The 22,742-nt window shown below is 38.5% G+C and overlaps 1 protein-coding gene across 1 annotated transcript in view; it reads right to left on the minus strand.

Annotated features, from left to right (window-relative positions):
* Positions 1–22,742, minus strand: part of TUSC3 (tumor suppressor candidate 3) — a 132,606-nt gene that overhangs the window by 88,680 nt on the left and 21,184 nt on the right. The window lies entirely within an intron of this gene.

Below are 22,742 nucleotides of genomic sequence, written 5' to 3' on the forward strand. Positions count from 1 at the left end.
AAACTGAAACCAAACAAAAACCACCCAGATTTTCCTAAATGCTGCTTACTCTGTCTGTCCAATGGATGCCACCGACATTTTCCAGACATACCTCTCCTGTTTAAAACAAAAATAATATTTAAGATTTAAACACCTGTCATTCAGTTTTGTTGATCTGGGAAGTACACATCATAGCAAAATAGCTGGCGTATGGAAAAGGGAAGTTTCTCCTTGGTTCTCACAAAAGTTTCATCAGATTGTCTTTATCATGTAAACATCTTTCTAATGGGTTTACACTACCAAATATGTATTTGGAACTAAGTTTCTTCTTTAGACCTACTTTCATTTACTTTGCCTTCAGTCACAACATCACCACACAGGTAACTTAAGGCATAAAGGACTATTAAAAAAAGCAATGAACAAAGTTCCAACAGCACTATCCAACGCTTCAGCGTCCAAACTAGCCTCCTTTCATTTGGAACACCCTGGCTCTACCAGTTTGCTTCTTTCAGGTTTCAGAAAAGGGTTCAGCTCTTCCACAGAATCACAGAATGTTCGGGGTTGGAAGGGACCTCTGTGGGTCACCCAGTCCAGCCCCCCTGCTGAAGCAGGGTCACCCAGAGCAGGCTGCACAGGACCACATCCAGGTGGGGCTTGAATATCTCCAGAGAAGGAGACTCCACAGCCTCCCTGGGCAGCCTGGGCCAGGTGTCCGTCACCCTCAGAGGGAAGAAGTTCTTCCGCATCTTCAGCTGGAACTTCCTCTGCTTCAGTTTGTGCCCATTGCCCCTTGTCCTGTTGCTGGGCACCACTGAAAAGAGCTTGGCCCCATCCGCCTGACACCCACCCTGCAGATATTTGTAGGCGCTTCTAAGGTCCCCTCGCAGCCTTCTCTTCTCCAGGCTGAACAAGCCCAGCTCCCTCAGCCTTTCCTCCTAGGAGAGATGCTCCAGTCCCCTCATCATCCTCGTAGCCCCTCGCTGGACCCTCTCCAGTAGCTCCTCATCTTTCTTGAACTGGGGAGTCTCACTAGGGCAGAGCAGGGGGGAACCTCCCTCGACCTGCTGGCCACAATTTCTGATGTAAAAGGGTACCCTCCTGAATACTACTAGACATGGGAACTTGGAAGACCTCAGCTCTGGATAGGTAAGGTCAAGATCTATAAGACAAGATAATTGTACTAGGAAAAGTCCTCAAAAAATGAGGCAGGGACTCAACCTACTGTCAGTTACTAGTAAGGCTGAGGCATTGGTTCTTACCAAGCCGTTCCCCTTTCCTGATGAAAAATTCGAGTTCAGTCCTCTAGCTCAAATTTCAGTTTCTGTAGTGAAAGAAATAAAGCTAGGAGTTTCTAGTTACAGATTTTATATTATAGTTGCTACTGGAGATAAATTAACTACACACGTTGCTGAGTATTTCTTAAATTATGATGTTGCAAATTAACAAAAACTGAGGTGGCTTGACTTCCATATTTCCTTTATTTGTATCTTGCCAACGTTGACTGAATGACCACCCTTGATGAAGACTCTGCTTGGTTCACTTAAGAGGCATCAAAACCCCAAGAAATGTTAACTTTGTAGGTTATTATTCCAGGACAACACTCACTGTGAAAAAAAAAAAAAATTAAGGTTGCACTGATGTGGCCATGTAAAATATCTCATCTCAATCTGATGCATGTAGCTTAAATTCCAATTTAACAGTCTTCTTTTTCAGTCTTCAGTTACACTAAGAATAACAGAATAGAGTAACTGTACTAATAAAGGCATTTCAGCAGTATGTTGGCAGAACAGTTAACTCCTCTAAAAATGTGTCTGATAAACATTCACAGATACGCAATTACTGGCTCCGTTATAATCATGGCAGACAGAGTGGAATGAACATTCAAAGTGTTGTTACGACCTATTTAAATTAGCAGCCATTCATTCCCTTCTTGTCCCTTGCTCACCTGATGCCTGCATCAGTAATTTACGCTACCAACGTATTAGTATCCTTGAACCTATCAAACATCGTCCTATCATTCATAAACTGTAATAAACAATATTTGCACATACTCAGTTAATTTTATGTATTTATATAATTCCCTACACGCTAAAAAGGGAGAAGATAGACGACTACTTTCCTGCGCAAGCCTTCTTAACAAGACCTCACGTGGCTCACGGACTTGAAGGTGCTAAAGAGGAGAAATATCTTTGATCTGTCTGGATCTTCAGTCTTGTCCCCAACATTTCCTAGGTTATTCTGGAACCCAGCAAAAAATTAAAACATACTTCACTTTTATCAAAAATTATTCCTCTTCAAAGTAAGACATACAGCATCAGTAGCTTTATTCAAAATATTTATTCCCTATTTTGAACTTATCTATAAAACAAGAATAGAAACCACGGGCCATGTCAAATTTACAAAAATTTCGTGAAATTTAATCTCTTGATTCACAACACAAGAAACCCTAGGTCTAATGGAGAACTCCAGTATTAAGTATCTGGGTATTCCAGTGAGCAACACACTTCTCTGCAGCAGAAATTAGCAACGTTTACATCAAATTCTGGAGGCACAGAACAGATTGTACCGTGCTTCCAATAAGTCACAATGGCATAAACTAACTCTTCCATTGAGAATGGCTGTACCAGTACTGCAAATGTTTCCTTCCCTGCCCTGCTCCCCTGTGCAGCTTTCTATCATCTTTCAAAGGCTGTTTTCTAATTTAAAAAATAAAACATGAAAAATAAATACGGGAAGAGCATGAGTTAATGCAAATATTACTAACCACTAATGTACACAGAAATCTGTCAGGATACCTTTTCCCCTTTCAGATTATTTATTTATTTATTTATTTACAAAAACGCCATTGCCTGAACATAACCGAGAAGCCACGTAAGCTGGCACAGTATGACTGACTTGATATTATGCTCCATTGACTTGAAGTCATTTAGCTGTGACTGAGGATTTGCTTCTTGGAATCAGACACTGATTTTCATTTTTATGCAAAATAGCCTACATTTTGTGGTATTAAGCCTAAAAATGTCCTCATAAGGTTGAGTAGATAAATGAACAGAGAACTAAAATTACTGAGGTTTTTTATTTTAGCCCATAAGTTGCTCTACTAGCAATTTAAGAAAAATCTGGTTCATTTCCTACTACACGGAGCTGTCATTTTCTGATCATTATACAACAAAGTAATAACATTCATGGTTTTTTCCACTGTGGAAAATGCAAGATAAAAAGTAACCTGCGTAATGGTTTAAATGGATGTATTTTGTCCAGTTGATTTTAAAAAGATCCTTCCTTTCCATGAAGTAAAATCTAAAACTGAGGATTTCTTTCAAACTATAAGAAATGCACCATTTTTGTAACTAATACTTTTAAAAATTTTTATGATTTGTCACAAATTTTATTTTTTAAGGAATGTCAATATTCCTAAAGTTTACAGACTTTATTTAAATTAGGTCAAGTCAACAACATGAATTACAGAGCAGGACTTCAGTACTTAAACAAGCACACAGTTTACTTAAGGAAAGAGAATCCCTACTGCACTGCATTAAATAAACATAAGTTAAAACGTTTAAGAGTTCATAGAAATAAGCCTAGGTAAGATGCCTTATACAACTATAGGATTTTTTCCTACTGTTTTATTTTACTTTTTTTTTCTTTTACAAGCATGGAAGTAATTAAAAACGTAATGAGAAATATCAAAAGGATGAATTATGAATTAGAGAAAAGATACTACAACAAAAGCATCAGCTAAACCTCAAAGTACATTTCGCCTAGGTCACCTTTACACTGAAAGGATATTAGTCTCAGGAGAGCATAATATAGGACAACCAGGATGATTCCAAGAGTACTTGTTATACAGAAAGGCTAAAAAAGTTCCATTTATTCTCAGTGGAAAACACTTCAGGGTGACCTAGCAAAAATATTGCAAAAGTTCTTGATTAAAAGATGAGAAAAATATTAAAAATATTAAAATGATGCAACAACGTTAAAAACATCATTCTGCACAGATGTTTCAATTCATTAACAACATGATCAACCTCCTAATTTTAAATGTCTGCATATTTTTTCAGTCTTCAGAATCTTTAGATGCCTGCGAACTGGCTACGACCATACATTTTAGAGTGCTACATTTACAATTTTTAAGCAGATACTTCACATTAATTCTACGCACAATTATTACTTCATAAATAAAAACCCAGGACCACATGTCACAGCTACAGATTATCATCAAGGCACGTGTGACATTAATATACTCCTTCAGTCTGCCATTTTCAAATATTTCTGAGTTTTAGGTAAGATTAAACTTAGCTAAGACAGCCTTTTAAACTAATTGCTATTTATATTGCCATTTTGAGTTTCAGAAATTCTTCCACACATCCCCAAGATTTTTTTATTAGGTTCAGCTTGCTGCAATACTCCTCTCACCGCACTCAGCAGCCTGGCTGAATCCACAGTGGAGAATCATGAATTCACTACTGAAAGCCATTCAAGAACTATTATACACTTTGTGTACCTCTCTCTTGCTACGAAGAATATTGACTTCTCACACACATTATTACCATTGTGCTTATTTTTAAAAGTACAGTAACTTATGATGCCATTCTTTTGCCCTTTTTTTTTCAGCGTTTGCTGCAATCAGCAGGCAGCCTTATTTAAACTATCCAGATCATCTGAAGAAATGGAATTTCTCTACTAAAAGCAAAGGCTCAATAATACAGAAAGACACATGCCGTTTCTCCTTTTTTCCCCTCCCAAATGTCATTTTTATGTTGTTCTCTGAGAATGAGTCCAAAGTATCTTTGAAAACATTAAAGTGAGGTCTCTTTCTTGAATGATATTCCTGTTTGACTACTCTCAAGCACTATTTGTGAACATAAGTTGAACATTTCTCCAAACAGTGCTACAAAACCACCTGTTCCCTGACAACTTTACTGCAAATTATTTTGTTCAGCTGAATCTCTTTAAAATAAGAGAGCAATTAAAAAAATGGCATTACAGAGCAAACCATAAGAACTCAGTAATCCAGGATCAGGTTGCTGATATGCTAAATAGCTTTGTACATACCAAAGCATGTAGCTCATATACGTTGTACAGAATGAGGAGATGCTGCCCAGGGAGAAATGCAAATAACTTGTGTAGTATGATTCTTTAAAAAAAAAACAAACAGAAAATTCTTCAGAATAATTTGTCCTGTAATACTTCCTGCATCCACAAGAGAAAGACTGGAAGAAAATAAAAGTCAACGTTAACTCGAATTTGCCGTTTCTCTGGGATACAACACAGGCAATCAGAATACTGACTTCAAGTCTGAATCTGAAGAAAACAGTCTGCATTTCTTATCTAGTCTGGTTGCAGGTTCTGTTTACAACTCTCGAGCAATTTCACAAAATCACAGGATGGTTGAGGTTGGAAGGGAGCTCTGGAGGTCACCTAGTCCAACCCACCTACTGACGCAGGGCCACCTAGAGCCGGTGGCCCAGGACCATGTCCAAACAGCTTTTGAGCATTTCCAGGGAGGCAGACACCACAACCTCTCCAGGCAACCCTTGCCAGTGCTCGGTCATCTTCACAGTGTAAAAGTGTTTCCTGATGTTCAGAGGGAACCTCCTGTTTGTGCCCGTTGCCTCTGGTCCTGTCGCTGCGCACCAATGAAAAGAATCCAGCTGTCTACTTCACACTTTACCCTTCAGGTATTTATCTCCATTGGTAAGATCCCTCCCGAGCCTACTCTTCTCTAGGATAAACAGTCCCAGCTTTCTAAGCCGTTCCTTACAACATTTTCAATTTCGGAACATTAGATGGAAAACATGATATTTAAAGGACGTGTGTGACAAGCCATCACTTTACTGAACAGTAGTTCCACCCTACAGCTTGTTCTTCATGAGTTGTAACGCGAGTTCTACTCTACAGAGCGAGTAGCATCTAGAGGAGAGGGGACTTGAACAAGCACAGACGCCAACAAAATAGCCCTTTTGTTCAAAGTGTGTTTTTCCCTTGTTTCATGATAAAGTAATTCAGAAATCCACATTACTGGAAGACCCTTCCACTCCTAGCGATATATACACAGTGTTGTTGAATTAGCGTACCTCCACTCCTCTTCCCCCCTTACGTGCACATTCCTCTGCGTATCTGTGGAACAAGCTTTTCTGTTGAAAGTTGATACAGCAGTGACGATGGTAACACCACACAGAGGTAAATTGCTTAAGAAATTTGAGGTTGCTTTGCCTTTGGTGGAATGCTGCCAACAAATCACAATTTGAAAGGGGGCACAAAGCCAAAAGAGCAACAAAAGTTCAGGGTATTAGTGGATTTTCTCTCCAAAAATTCTGAGAACTTAAATGGCATCTGGATCTTTTCACTCTCTGTAAATAGGGATTCTAGAGAGACACTTTACAAAGCCAGTGATAGCTGGCTCTCTTCACTGTGGAGTCAACGCACAGAGGCTAATCCCCCAAAGCCCTGAAATACTCTGCTACCACCGAAGAACTACCCAGCAATCAAGTCAGACAACCAAACTACAGGTAATGTTAAACAAGAACTTTCTTCCCCTTCTTCTATTTTCTAAGTTATTTAAGCATCAGGTTAAAATACAGATGCTGTAATTTCAATCACTGAAAGTATAGAATAGATGACTAAACTGCTACAGTGAAAACAAGTTTTATTTTAAAAAGAAGCTTATGAACTGCCAACTATGGAAAACGCATCAAGACGTTACAGTGAGTTCAATTATAAAGGTAAACTGGGAAGGGCAGGAGAATTCCCTGTTAAAAGAAATAACACTAAGAACAAATTAATTCAACAACAATTTAAAATTCAAAATGTGTAGTAAATACAACAAAAGTCAGAGATTCTTTGGTTCCATGGATGAGTGAAAACACACCAGAACGAAGAGGAATAAAAGGGCAGAAAGTAAATTGTTATAAGAGCACTTAAGCACTGTTTGGTAATCAGAAATATAACTGCTTGAACAGCAAAATAATGAGGTCTCAAACAAACATTCCGGAACAATTTTGACAGAAGCCCCTTAAGAATAATGAAAAAAAGTTATCTTTTTTTAAATTGCTCCACCAAGGAATATAACAGTACTTCATCTTATTTTGCTACTATATAACAGACAGTTAAAATGAGGGTGTAGAGCATAAAAGAATTATAGAGGAAGCTAAGTGACCTTTAACTAAATCAACAAATCGGCAGAGTTCTTATGAATGAGTTGCTCCAGACAAGCACAGAAAGAGCAGTTAAGTTGATCTAGAGGCCACATAAAGCATCTAGATGAAAAACATTCTGGGTATGAGCACTCTGACTACTTCATCTCCTAAAAGTTTGGAGAAAAAGAAACGAAAAACGAACCCACCAACGAAAAAACCCACATAGGCAGAAGTCATGGATTTGCCTTTTTGGTATTACGAAGAGGATTCTCAAATACCTGTTCCTTCTTGGCACCTTTGCTATTAATAAGAAAGGTTACCTTGCTGATCCAGCACACTGGAAAACTAAAAATTAGAACGAAATTTCTCTTCTGCTTCTTCCCAGCAACTGAATAATAAGCAAATGGAAAGACTAATGGCAGAAGAAAGACGTGGTGGTGATAAGCAACAAACACTTCTGTCTTGTGACAAGCCAATTAGGTACTTTTTGAAGTTAGACATCTAACTATGCACAAACTGGTTTATGTACAAATTAAGAATGTCAAAGATTATAATGGAAAAGTTGCACACAAAATAGTTATCAATCTTTAGAGTGGAAAATGTTACTATTATTACCAAAGACATTGTAACATCTTCTAACTACCTACCACAGATACTAGTTGCATTTCTTCCTTAAAATTCCAGGTGTTCTTCATGTTTTACCCATAAACCCAAGCGCCCATATATCTAAGCCTCTAATGTACGAATATGGTAGAACAGAAACAAATATTACATAAAATATCTTTACTAATCTCATTACACAAAAATGATACCTCTTACATCTGCTAAGTTTGGAGATATTGGGGTTAAAAATAACTGGAGATTTTCCACCAAAAAATACTAGATTATTCTTTTGCTAAAGAGCAAAATGCCAACTTCAAGACCCAAACAAGTCAAGAAATATTAAGCTTCAATTCTGTAATAGACCCAGTACAGACCGCTGACTATTCCGCATCTAAAGTTAAGGAAAACAGAAAGCGTATTTGTGCTTTTGAAGTGTAGGGTGTTTAAAGATCAAGAAGAATGTGAAAGAAAGAAAAAACAGTTTGCTGATGTAGAATAATGAAAAATATAAAAGGAGAAAGGAAGTATGGCTATAAAATTTGCCATTCCACAGACCTAGCCCAGAGATTTGCTTTGAAAGCAATTAGAAGGATAATTCTGTGAAGCACTTTGCCTAATTTTATTTTTCAGCTGAAGAGGAGACATCACTGTTCCCAACTACCTAAAAGCATTCAGATATACTCTGAAGTCCTCTGTAGATCCCAATTCCATCATCGGAAGGACATAACAGAGGCTGTACCAGCTCAGGCCAAAAGTCAGCCTAGTCCACAACAAATTGTGGACTCCTACAAAACATCACGGGAACTAAGCAAATACATTATATGTCCTAGCATACATTCTCCCAGCCCTCACCATTTGCATCTCGGGACATCCTGAGGTAGAAAATGCTATCTTTGTATTTAAAATAACTCCACTAAGGATAAACACTGAAAAATTACTGAAGTCAAAGGCTGCGTTATCTTTAAAGAACACATCCATTCACACACGAATAAAATTTATGCAGCTTCTTCTCTTGTCTCAGCAGCTAGCTGAAAAGATACACTACGGCTAATTCAACTTATTATCTCCCATTTAAATACTCTAGTTTTGTAATCTGCATTCTTTAAGGTCAATATTAGCACACCAGTTTACCATGCCACCTTCCAGCACCCCACTTTCAACTCCCATTCATCCTAGCTTTTAATATCAGCAGGGGAGGGAAATGCACCTCCAAAACATTATTTTATAGCCTGAGGAATCTGCAGAAATAGTTTCCCTACAAAAAGTTTGCCTTTACGAATGAGAACGTCTTCAGTACTTTACTTTCCCCCATGCGGCCCTACAACAGCCATTCCCCTAGTTCCCCCCCAAATGCTACACCATTTGCCATGATAATTTGCTACCCAATAAATCCAGACAGAAAGCAAAACCAAATCATTTTAGTTAAAAGATAGGATACGTTGCCATGATTATTTTTTTACAAAACCACAATGGTCTAAGCCAGAACAGTCATACCTTCCCATTGGAAGGAAAACCCACGAAAACCGAAGCAGCAACTGACCAAAAAGCACGTAACAGTTCTGATCTATTCACCTGCCAATTTAACATTACAAACTCATTTACAAAGACGACCTAAGAGTCAGATTAACGAACTAATCAAAGATTAAGTGAGGAAAAAAACCTCTTTGATAAGCTTACTGTAGGGGGCAGGGGGGCGGAAGAGGGTGATACTTTTGATAGATTAACAATAGTCACTATTGAGAGGAAGATTAGAGAGGCCTAAAACCGATTACAAGATCTGATAAATAAGTACAAAGCTCATCAATATGTCTAGCAACAAAATTGGTGAATATTCACTGAACATGAAAGAACAAACAATAAATTACCTCATTACAAGGAAAAACGCCAACGAGGAACATTCACATTGGTTGCATCACTTTAAATATAGTCAGTTAGGGCGATTTTCATCACTGAAACTGCTTACAGTCTTAAAAAGATGTCTGAGAAAAAGCAGATACCTATTATCAGTTCATTCCAATTTCAGTCTGGCACAATTTATACTCTATGTTGTTCAAGACAGTCTGGGTTTCATATTTCATGAACTGGACACTAAAAAAAATGCCTTTTCCACAGAACTGTACTATCCATTGTAACAAAATGTCCTTCCCCCTTTGGGGGGGCGGCAGTGGGAGAGAGAAGATCAATATTAGCATTATGCATGTGCACGTCTCTAAATAAAATTCTCAGCTTACATAATTAATTTTTTTCCCTTCTATATTTAGAAGAAAACAATTATGGAAAAAACTCTCATTCTGACAAGCCTAGAGATGAACCAAAGTAACACAAATTGCATTCCGACGTAAGAAACCCACTGCAGACACTTCAACTCCTCCCCACACATTTTCAGTGAAATAATACATCAGTGGCCACAGGGAGGAGAAAGCGTCACCAGAAATTAGATGCAATTACTATCCTAATCCCTACAGATACAAAGACTGAGAATACACTTTATCTCCCGGTGACAGAAACCTATCCTTTCACAAGAACACCACATGATTTGCTATAAACTTTTAGGTCTGAATCACATTTAAAAATAAATACATGAGGCATTACTTTCCAATTTACTTTCCCGGTACATAAGTACTTATCTCCCACTCCAAGAATGCAGTTCAACTGAATTGAATTTACTCTGCAAAACAATATAATTCTAATAAGGAAAACACGTATACATGTATAAAGTTATGAAGTGTATATAGTACATAACAAATATAAAACTCAAAAATAATGTAGTTAAATATTCTGCACTACATATACACACAAAGTTAAGATATACAGGACTGAAACTGGATGGATATTAATCAGCCATACAAATGGGCTGCTTTATACACACAACCCAAACAGCATTCTCACTTGACTGAAATCACCTGATTGCTTAACTGACACATTGAGTTTGGCTCACTGGGTTTGGTCATATACCCAATAATTTAATGTTTTGTGGTACAAAGTGAGAAGACACACTTCATATTTTTCTGAAAAAATACTGCTTTGCCAAAAACTATGTAAACATATGGTTCAAAAGACAAATAAGAGTACAGAAATGCAAGTATTTAAAGATCCCATAAAATAGAACAGATAGGGCTTGTGGGCCAGATGGCTTTTTACCAGCTCCTTGTAAAAGGGGGTCGGAAGAAGTAATCTGTAGAGTGATTCAGTCACTTTGCATATACACAGTTGTGTCTTCAGGATAAGTTACCAGACTCTGTAACACTAAAATCAAACTTCATATTTATACAACAACAAATGCCCTGTTTGAGGCACATAACAGTTTCCACTTAAGAAAAATACAGTTAACACAAGAGGAAAATTTACTCTCCTGCTGCTTCTGAATGGCATTTAAACAGACTGGCAGGAAGAAGTAATAAGATGCAACTAAAGCAGTGTTCAGAGAATTAAAACTGCAGATATCCATGAACAAAAGAAATTTCAAGAAAGGGTATATTTTAAAAACATTAAGGCAAAAAGGTATGTACCAGAGGCAAGCCAATGCTTTCACCGAGGTGGCAGGTTTTAACAAAAAAGTTGTGCCGGAGAGAATTCAGTTCCCGAATCAACACAGAAACCCCTTGGAGCAAGCTCCATTACCTGCTGATCTTTCCTCACAGTCCATACTACTCTCAACAGCTCCTTCTTCTCTTTTCCCTTCTCCCATCACTCATTGACATGAAATTCCCCACTTTCCCCAAGGAAATGAAGAGCAGAAAGAGAAGAAACAACTACTGACACTGACAGCAGACCAGGCCACCAGAATTGTTAAGTGGTGCCCAGAGAACAGAACACAAAGATTCCAAAAGCCATGGAATTTCTTCTTCTAGGAAGAGGAGATCCAGAAGATATCCTAAAAGTAACACAGGATCAACAACAACAGAGGGAGGTCACTCTGAGGGTGACGGAGCACTGGAACAGGCTGCCCAAGGAGGTTGTGGAGTCTCCTTCTCTGGAATTCAAGACCCACCTGGACAAGGTCCTGTGCAGCCTGCTCTGGGTGACCCTGCTTCAGCAGGAGGGCTGGACTGGGTGACCCACAGAGGTCCCTTCCAACCCCGACCAGTCTGTGATTCTGTGAAAGCAGACCTGGAAAATGGTCGAGGAGGTAGAAGCACGCAGGATGCAAGCTTCTGCCATACCCATAGCATATGGCTGAACAGTATACTCTAATGTGTGCTATAAAGCTTGAAGAGGCAGTAAGTTACATTCCAGGCCTTAAACAAAAGTCTGTAAAAGAATCCGTGACAGCTGGATTGAACTCGCAATTGAACACACCTTCTAAACTGCAGAACAACGTATTTCTTCTTGTCTAATATTAGGACGATAAAGAATTTATAGACCAGATTATATTGTCCAGGGTACAAGCATAATATCGTTGATTTCATTTATGCTCTTAATGAATTTTGTGCAAGGAATTATTATTTAAGTATTGTTGGAGTTTTTTTATAATCAGAGCACTAAGAAATCCTAGTCAAGGAGCAGAATATAATTGTGCAATGGAGAAGCACGTAACAGAGACAGTTCTTGTCTCCAGGAGAGTTTGGAAGCTACAAGTCAAGGAACAAAAAGCAGATCTCATTTGCTTATTTATTGCATGGCTGCACACAGGATACAAGAGACCAACGAAGACCATGGGTTAACATGGTGCACAGCAGCTTCTCCACATTTGTTGTCTAACCACTGTCTAGGTTTTAGAACCTTGACAGCAAAACAGACTTAAAGAGGGATTTCAAAGAACAGGAGTCTTTGCAATGCTCTGTGAGGTACTGTTTCAATAGGAAAATATTAATAAATTTCCTCCAGAGATAACTGTTCTTAAGACTTCAATAGATGGACAACAAAGACTGACACTGGAGAATAAGGAGGAGTAGGAAATGGGTAAAAAAAATTTGCTCAATTTGCTCACACATAAAAAGAGTAAAATACCTTCTGTAACTTTTGTTTACTATCCATAGTTGCAGAAGCAAATGGTATGCCATTTGTCACAAAAACTGAAGGACCAGCGCTAGAACACAAACAGAAGACAGATGTGGTAAGTAAAATGCTGTCATTTTTTGTAGGTTTTCAAAGCAGCCATTGCTTTAATGTTCAATAACTGTAGGAACCCTTTATTTTATCCCTGAAGCCCTAATTATTGTGAACCCACACTGTCATCTACATTTTTTTGCAAGACTGCATCCTCTCCCTTTTTAGAAAACTTAATTAAATCTTTAATAAGCCAGTATAAATGTAAAGGATGTGGAACAGAAAATATCACCTTATGCATATTTATTAAATTTCTGCAAACCCCTAAAGCATTTCTCCCCAAATTAATGGTATGGAAAAAATTGATTTCAGTTTACCTGCCAATTTCTTTCTTTGTAATAATTCCATCTGTTAGTTCACATGACAGGGACCTTACTACCAAATACTGTCTCCAGAACCTGGTATCATCCCTACAGCCTGAACCACAGCTGATCACTTCCTCGGGTAATTGATTAAAATAATGCTGCTGTAATCTTTGTGTGAAATTAAGCGTGAAATCTACCTACCCTCAGCAAGTGGACAGCCTTGTTTACATAGTCTTGCTCAAACACCAGCATATAAAGTAGTCTAAGATCATCGAGGAAGTTACTAATGACCTTCAAGTGGTCTCACACCATACGGATGTGAGATCTCATATATGGTGATAGTATAAGTGCAAATTCTAGAACTACTTAATCCAACAGATTTACTTCAGGTAATCTGTTAGACCTCTTTTGACAAGCAAAGATGGTCAGATAGATACGACAGACCACCGAACTGAATACTGATGGTTGCATATATGCAAGTAATCTTGTCCTAACACCAAATGCTCCTTTCACATAACATTAGCATATTCCACTTGTCCAGGGGACAGAGGAGAAGGAAGGAGCAGACAGGACAACACAATGTTGAAATGTTCTAAAGAAGTGAAAAACCACACTGCTTTTGGAGAAATGACATTAACTTTAAAATAAACAAATAAAATCTTAATTCCAACTCTCGGGCTTGTGATGAAAGCCCCATAAACAAATTGATTGATTAGGCTTCAGCGTGCTGTTGATTTCCTCAGGTTGTGGAAAATTCAACAGCTATGAAAGCACGACTTGCATTATTCATCTGGTCTGACCGAGATCTGCAAATGGCATTTAGAATGTCAGCACTTAAATTAAGTGTGGAGTACTCTGATCAAAACATTCAGCTAATATTCCAGCAAACTGAACCCAACCAACTTTCAAACACTCAAAACCCAACGACTAACAAGATAGCAGTCTATCTAGTTCGTCACTCTGCAGTGCAGTTATGCTTTGTTGATACAAGCCTGTGGCACACAGAAAGACAACAGAGAATACAAGATGAACTGCAAAACAAAAATCAGTTACAGAACTGGTGCTGTTATAAGTAGTTCTTATAGCTTCAGCCAAAAAGAAGCGCTACAGTCGCTAAATCTAAATGACAAAAAATACAAAATTACTTAAAAACCCAACTAAATTAACCAGAAGTTAATGAAGTAACTTCTAATACAAAACTTGTACCTAATCTCTTACCTCACTTTGCCTAAGCTTCAGCTTTCAGCTGTCAAACCAAATATAAAATTTTCTGGTAGATGACAGACACGTTTCTTAACAGATCTTTCTTTATATAAGTAGTTTTAGATTGGGGTCAAGGCCATCCTTCATGTTTGGTTTTAGCCAAGGACTGAATTCAAACCTTTCTGTTCGAGGCAGATTATAAATATTTGTTGTAATTCTCTCCTAAATACTTCACTATCTGTCAAACATATTCTTTGGCACCGATACCAGAACTGGCTATAATACTCTGTCAATGGTCATATCCATGCCTGTACTGGGTGCATCTGCGTCACGTCATCAGCTAATTATTTCCTCAATGGTATATTGAGAAATCACACTCACCCTCTCCGCCTACAGCTTAGAACTGGTGTTCCCTTCCAAACGGCTGCCATTACTCTCCTCCCCGCATCGCCACAGTGTTCCAGGACCACCTTGTACAAGTGACCTTCACGCTTTGTTCCCACTCACACAGAGTAACCAGGCACACGAGTTCAACACACAGAACTACTGCCCCGTTAGTTTTCAATCACAGGAAATAACTCATGTCATGTATAAACCTACCTATTCCACGTTTTCTTCTACTCCAAGCTTTCCTCCTTAATAAAAGGACAATATAGAGAGATACTTCTTCAAAATAATGTAAGTCTATTTTTGTCACTAAGGCAGATTCAGAGTAGAATTATGATTTGGGAACCAGGACAAGGTTCTCCTACCCAAAACATAAAACCATATTTTTTGGTGTTGTTAAGGTAAACTACTGTTATGTGATCATGGGTTTAGTTCCATTTCTCAAGAAAAACTGCTAATGTACTTCAAAAGCAGCCAGGTTTGGTACTGGGTTGATCTTCATCACAAGTTCATTCCACATTTGAAGGACTATCATTGAAAGCACTATCTTGTGCCCTCACACAGGCCATCTTCAACGGTAAAATGAACTGTCACTGTGTTTTTAAAACCCAGAAATTTTGGCACGCAATAAATACAGGCAAAACAAAGATCATCTTGCTGCTTGTTCAAGGAAGTGGTTTGGGGGTTTTTCGTTTTATAAAGCTTCAGAACAGACGACAGGCGATTACCTCACAAGTGACAACTGTCATCTCTTTACCAAGTGACAATATTCTTGAATTTTTTCCCCCCCATATATTTAAATCACTCCTATTGGGCACGTTCTGTTGCAGTTCATTCATGGTTACCTATTAAAGTAGCAGTTATGCACTTTTAGACAAAAAAAACAGAGCGGTGACATTTCTCCAAAAATGTTTATTCCTGGAAATTTGGTGCAGGTAGATTGAGGAATTTTCACATTTATTTACATTTTGGACCTTTTAGAACTACTACACCTTCTATCTTTTAGAACTAATACAGCCATGAATCCCAGGTACACTCACTGAGCATACACAGATCCAATGCACTGTTCATATATCCATAGCATGTATGTTTAGTACGGAATTGCTAATGAGTAACGGTACTGCATCTAGAAAGTACACTTTTACACAGTTATAAAAACGTGAAATGAAAACGGCCTCTTCTCAGTTTACAAGCAAATGAAAAGTCCATGTAAAATTCAAAAGTGTATTGCAGATAATCTGTTCAGGGAATGCAGTCATTAGGATTTTCATCATTAGAGCACATCTGCTAATTAGGTTTAAATCAACTGTTGGAGTACTAATGTTTTGATGGATACCAACTGCCGTGTTCTACACAGACATACACTTCACAGGACTACATATTAGCAAATACTATACCTTATCTCCTTATATTCTTATTATCTGATTATATTCCCCCCATAGCCACAGTAATCCAGGACCATCTTGTAAGAGTCTTCAAAAAGATGTGTAAGAGTCATGCAAGCAGAAATGGTCAATTCAGAATCACAAAAAATAAGCATAAGTTTGGTATTACAGTCTTTAAAGTGTTGTGTTTCATACACAGTCCAAGAATCTGTATTATCCAACTAGGCAAAATACATTTTTTTAAAATCTCATACTTGTTACAGAAAATCTTGAACTTAGAGAACTAAAACTACAGATGATACAAAACTCAGAGGAGTAGCTGATACACCAGATGACTGTGCTGCCCATCCAAAGAGCTTCGACAGGCTGGAGAAATGGGTCAACAGAAATCTCAAGTTCAGCAAAGAGAAGTGCAGACTTCTAAATCCGGGGAGGAGAAGCCCCATGCACCAGCACACCCTAGGGGACCAGCAGCTGGGAAAAAAGGACCTGGGGGTCCTCGTGGGAGACAAATTGAACCCTGAGCCAGTAATGAGCCCTTGGGCAAAGCAGCGCTCCGTCCTGCAGCAGGAACAGCATCACGAGCAGGCTGAGGGAGGGCATTACTCCTTCCTCAAAAAAAGTCAATATATCAGTATTTATTATATCAGAATATATCATGCTTTTCAAATACATAAGTTTTTTATTCAGTTATTCTCATTAAAATTTTTTGTGCTTCAGTTGTGAGAAGAATTAATTTTAGTCATATAGCTGCAGTGTTGAAAAGTAAGACCCATCTTATCTTTAATACTTCTAAAACAAAATCCTCCTTTGCACAACTTACACATTATTGAAAATTAGTATACGTAGCTCAATCTTTCCTTAAGAATCAAGACTATCCTACTTATTATATAATGATGGTAAAAGCTGTGGTAGGAAGGCATCTCCAGAGGTCATCCCATTCAACCTCCTCCTCAGATCACCGCTAACTTCAGCAGTTACACTCAGTTCCTGAGGGCCTCGTCCAGCAGAGTTTTGAAGTCTTCAGGGACGGAGATTCTGAAACCTCCCTCGGTATCCTCTTCATTATGAGTATTTTTCTTTTCCCTTCAATATCCAATGAAAATTTCCTTCTTGCTGCATCTCGTGGCCCTCACTGCTTGTCCTTTCACTATGCAAACTACTGGACTATGGACAACATGTCCATACCTCATGTTTCTTGGGAAAAAGTTAAGTAAAAATAACTGAACAGCTCTGATCTTTCACCAGCTCAGAAACTGCATGACTTGCAGTTATCCACAGGAGGGAAGAAGCGCTGCTCAGAGAACGCAGCGTATAAAACGTACACCATCTCAAAAACTAGCTCAGTCTGACACACCACCTCAGCTATCTGTACATCAGTCTATCGCATAGACAGAACCAGACCTACACTAGAACAGTAAAGCGCAGTCCAGTTTTGCAATTTTCCATCTGTTTCAAGCCAAAAGCTTAGCGCCCAATTCAAAGGTCAAATGACCACAAATTTACTCCCAGCTCAATCTTACTTATTTACTCTCAGTCCCAGAAAGCTAGCAGACTGTGTTCACAGTCTAAGAACACCATCAATAAAAGGTCCAAATATCAACCCAATTATCCCAAAAGAAATAAGCCCTTCAGCAAGAGAATGAGCTCTCCGCATCGTAAGTAGAGGCGCCAATATTCTGGTAGAGTCTTGGTGCAGTTTTTAGTGGAAAAAGGACAATCTTACCCTTAAGAACGCTGATCCTCTGTGAAGAATGTATTTTCTGAGAAGAATATATTTCCATGTATCGATTAAGATGTGAAAGCAAGTATTCGAAAGATGTCAACAAACCCCCTCGACAGCGGTGGCAAAGTCATCATTACAATTAAATTTATGCATAGTAAAATGTAAGTTTGAGTTCAGACTGATTTGGCAGTTTCGCTTCCTTCAGTACTCAAAATTAAGACAGAAAAAAAATCCACTTCCTGCAAGAACAGGTTCTTTTAAAAGGAAAAATTAGCTACAGAGCAATGCAGTTGTAAGACGTTTTGAATAGTAACTCTATTGAGAAAATTCAGAGGGATGTCTAATGGACAACCCTACCCTACACAGTAGGATAAAAGAAAAGCACTCGCTGACTTTTGACACCAAAATACTTGGCAAAGACAAGGAGTAGTAAAATGACACGGCGTGAGCCATAAGACTTGCCCGAGCTCCTCCGCCAAGCTTCTAAGATTTGAAATTCAGTATGTCTGTGTTAGCATCTGAGAAGATGCTGAATGAACACAAAAACTAAACAAACTATTTCATGCACGGTTTTACCAATTTCTGGATTAAGAACACCACATTCCTGCAACAGAAGGCATACAACAGCAGAATTTAAATCTGGTAAGATACTCGCAGCCTGGGGACAGGTCAATCCTCTCCAGGTACAGTTTGTAACTACAGATCTAGATTCATTAACAGCCTCATTTGGAAAAGCATAGCAAGAGAGGTGCAAGATCTAGGACTGCTGAATTAATCATGACCGAGCATGCCTCAGAGAGATTCATTAGTGGAAAACACTGCACTCAAGAAAACCAGAGCTGAGAATAGCTGAAGGGTGGGAGATTATGGGTTAGTGAGGGGGTAACGCTTCCCTCCCTAGGCATCCATTTGCAGATGCGGTTTGAGTAGAAAAAAAAAAAAAAATATCAGGAATAGGTGAACACAGCCTGAATGGGTTCAGCCATTCTTGCCCATCTTCTATGGAGATCCTAACTGATTTGATGTTATAAAATATTCAAAGTACAAGGCAGTTTTTCACCACTGCTCAGCAAGGAAGGGAAAAAAAAAAAGGCTTTCTTCTGTTTACCATAATGTGGCACACAGTTTGCTGTTCTGGAAGGAGACCTCATCTGAACTAGTCTCACTCAACAGGACAAAAATCACTTCCATGAGGACTCCTGGATAACACTGGAGGCAACAACTAAAGCCTAATGAATGAGAATCATTCCTGTCATAGATTAGTGCAGAGAGCGATCCTAATGAGATCAGAATCCATTACTAGCCTTGTGCATATCAGGGAATTGCAATAAGGACTGGAGAGTGAAATATAAAAGCATCTAACAGAGATCATGTTTATTTTGATAGCATTTCACAGCATGTCGTCCCAGTTATTTTTATTCTCCAACCGTAGCAAAGAAAAAATAGTTTACAGAGCTAATTCATGCAGCCTATTTTGAATTTTCAAGGAAGAAATACAAACTCAAGACACACTAATCACAATGAAAACCTTCAAGCCAAAAACAAGGAACCTAATAAATCTCAAAGACAAAAGGAGGTCACAGAGAAACAGAATTCTGCTGAATCTCTGAGAACTTCTTCACTTTATGTCATGATTAGAAAAGCCACGTCCAACAGAATTACTAAAACATTTTATCTTTCAGATTAACGATCTGTGTCAAGTACCTGTAAAGCTAAAAGTCCTTTTGTATCTTACTGTTACAAACAGTAACAGTGGTACCTGAAGGATTTATCCTTGTTCTTACTTTGCAGTGTTTGGAAACGCAAGGAGAGTGCTTGACACTTGAATATTTGCTGATAATCAGATTAGTATTACCAGGAATTGTCACAGAGAAAACCTGAATCACACCAGACAGCAACCGGAAAGCAGATTTTTAGTATTTCTTTCTGCACTGCAAGCTGTAAGCTACCTTTCTAAGACAACGATTTGATCAACCTAGAAGCATTTAGATGTTTTGATCTTGGGGAAAGTTGACTCCTTAAAAGCCCCTAAATGAACAAAAGAAAGAATCCTTCAGTTTCTGCCTTCAGTTGCAAGGGGTAAGGACTTTGAAGAAAAGCTGATGTGAGGCAGAAACAAATCACTGAATTCAGAACCAATGCAACATTCAGTGTCAACTCAGCAATGGGGAGGAACTCAAGGAGCGGCAGACATCCACTGATGGAAATCTGGAGGAAGAACAACCTAACAGGAGCTACTCTTTCTTGAATGCTTTCAGCTGAGCCCCTCTGGGTCCTGACTGACACGATACATTTGCGTATATACCAGCACCAACGTGCACATGGTCTCTGATTTCAAAATAGATCATACGAATCGGAGGGTGCGAGAAAAGAGATGAGTACCAAATAATGAAATCAAACCTTCAACTCCTTTCCACATTTGTCTCCAGATACCATGATCATTACAGACGTACCCTCCTCCTCCATCCCAAACAAATTCAGAAGAATGATACTGAGATTCTGAGGGAAAGAAAAAAGAAAAAATTCCAAACAATACAGATCTCTCCAGACACATCAAACTTTGACTCATCTCACCTTGTTATTTCATTCAGTTCTCTCCTTAAAGGAGAGTAAAATGTGACAAGCTATCTTAGAACAACAGATATACAACAGAACGTGGGAATGACTTTTAAAATCCATCTGTACATATCAAGAAAAGCAGAATATTGAAAAGAAGGTAAAAAAAAAAAAATCAAAATTCTTGAGCAAATGTTGAAAATATTCCAGAAAAACACAGCAAAGGCTATAAGGAAAAACATCTAGATAATTACAAAAATGTGACACTAAACAAGAAGTATGATGATGAAAATGATACGAGGAACAGCATCGTATGAAGAAAAAAGCACAACCTTTGGGCGTTATGAAGAAACAGAATGGAAAAAAATAATGCCCTCTAACACTAAAGTGAAGAGAAATACAACGTAATACAGGAAGTGAGTGGAAGCAGTCTGAAATTTGACTTTGAACAGACCTAGAGAACAGTTTTTGGCAGAATGAAAAAAACATTCTGCCAAAACTGAGTAACTTTCCCCAGGGCAGTCACAAACAGGATGGAGATTGCTCTCTGAGTTGAGCAGGCATCAAGAGTCCTTCAAAATATGTAAACATTCCATTTCTAGAGAAAACAAAAAAGCTAAGATAATAACAGAAACTAAAAGAAAGAGGAAATGAGTGGTAGGAAGCAATCCAAACACCAGTTGGGATACAGAAAGGAAAGAAGTAGGCTTTTTGTTTAAGCAGAATATGAATGCAGTCACAGGAAGAAAAAAGTATCTTTTTTTGTGATGACTTAAGACTGCAGCTGTCAACTCTGCATATTATAACTCAGCTTTTTCTTTATTTACAGGTTTTATCTACAAATATCAAAGGACAACGTGGATATTAAACTTTTCCCCAAGAGAACTACACAGAAAGGGATAACAAGAACAAAAGGAAGATAGCCAATAAAAACAGTCCGAGTAATAAAAAGATAAATACTTTTCTGATCTGAAGTGATTTAGAGTCAATGCAACAAGCAACAGCTGTTACAGAACTGCATTCCCTACCATAAATTTAGGAAATAATTTATTCTGAGTACATAGGGGAACTTCAAGGAGAAATGATGAAATGATAGGTCAGGACGACTACTAGATACATGAAGAATATCTGCTGAGATGGCAAATTTATTAAAAGATCTAAATATTATCTAGAGGATGAAGTAACCTGTAACTTGAAAATGCCATTCTGTATCACAGAAGCATCTCTCAGATGCACTCATTACATACCTTCAGTTCCACTTCAGTTACTTTAGTTACCACAGGAGTAACCTACTGATTGGACTATTCCTTGATCTGTTTATTAAGACTGAGCATCCAATAACCGAGTCTACGCACACCCTTTTTATTCAGGCTTCCTTGGGAACCTTCGCTAGCAAGCGTTGCTTTTTGCTGTCTGTACAGTGCCATAAGACACACCTTCTCTCCCTGTCAAACACCTTGTGTTATGTGGGTAACTGTTAGGCCACCCCTCTCTGGAAGAGACACATATTCCTGAGCAATCTTCTCGGCGGTCTAAATTTCCCCTTTCTACATAGTAATTAAAAAAAAAAATAGAGGAGTTCTTTGTAAACTACTTGCCCTTTTTGAAAAATTAACTCAAGAAAAAATGGTTAAGAAACTAGAACACGTAGACAGTTTTAACAGGAGAAAGGGTTGACTGGAGAGACTAAAGCGAGGAAAGGACACCAAGCTGGGGAGGCCATACAGAATCACAGAATGGTGGGGGTCGGAAGGGACCTCTGTGGATCACCCAGTCCAGCCCCCCTGCCAAAGCAGGGTCACCTACAGCAGGCTGCACAGGACCGTGTCCAGGCGGGTCTTGAATATCTCCAGAGAAGAAGACTCCACAGCCTCCCTGGGCAGCCTGGGCCAGGGCTCCGTCACCCTCAGAGGGAAGAAGTTCTTCCTCATGTTCAGCTGGAGCTTCCTCTGCTTCAGTTTGTGCCCATTGCCCCTTGTCCTGTCGCTGGGCACCACTGAACAGAGTCTGGCCCCATCCTCCTGACACCCACCCTTCAGATAATTTATACAGTCCCCTCTCAATCTTCTCTTCTTCAGGCTAAACAAGCCCAGCTCCCTCAGCCTTTCCTTGTACAAGAGATGCTCCAGTCCCCTAATCATATAATCATCTTTCTTTTAATTATCATATTTCTTTCAATTTAGAAAGTTGTTCTCAGAAGTCCAAAACTGAAACACAAGATCATTCTTCCTTATAAAGAGGATTCTTTACATAAACCAGTAATAGCACACTAGTTTTGTAATGTGTTTTTGAAGGAACATTATAAAACATTGTTTCAGGTGGGTATAGATCTACTGTGCATACCTAAAACATATTGTCATACACTTGAAAATTAATACCACTTTGTGCTACACGATTTGGTAAGTTTTTT

This window comes from Opisthocomus hoazin, chromosome 5, assembly GCF_030867145.1.
Source record: "Opisthocomus hoazin isolate bOpiHoa1 chromosome 5, bOpiHoa1.hap1, whole genome shotgun sequence".
In the NCBI taxonomy this organism is placed as follows: Eukaryota; Metazoa; Chordata; class Aves; order Opisthocomiformes; family Opisthocomidae; genus Opisthocomus; species Opisthocomus hoazin.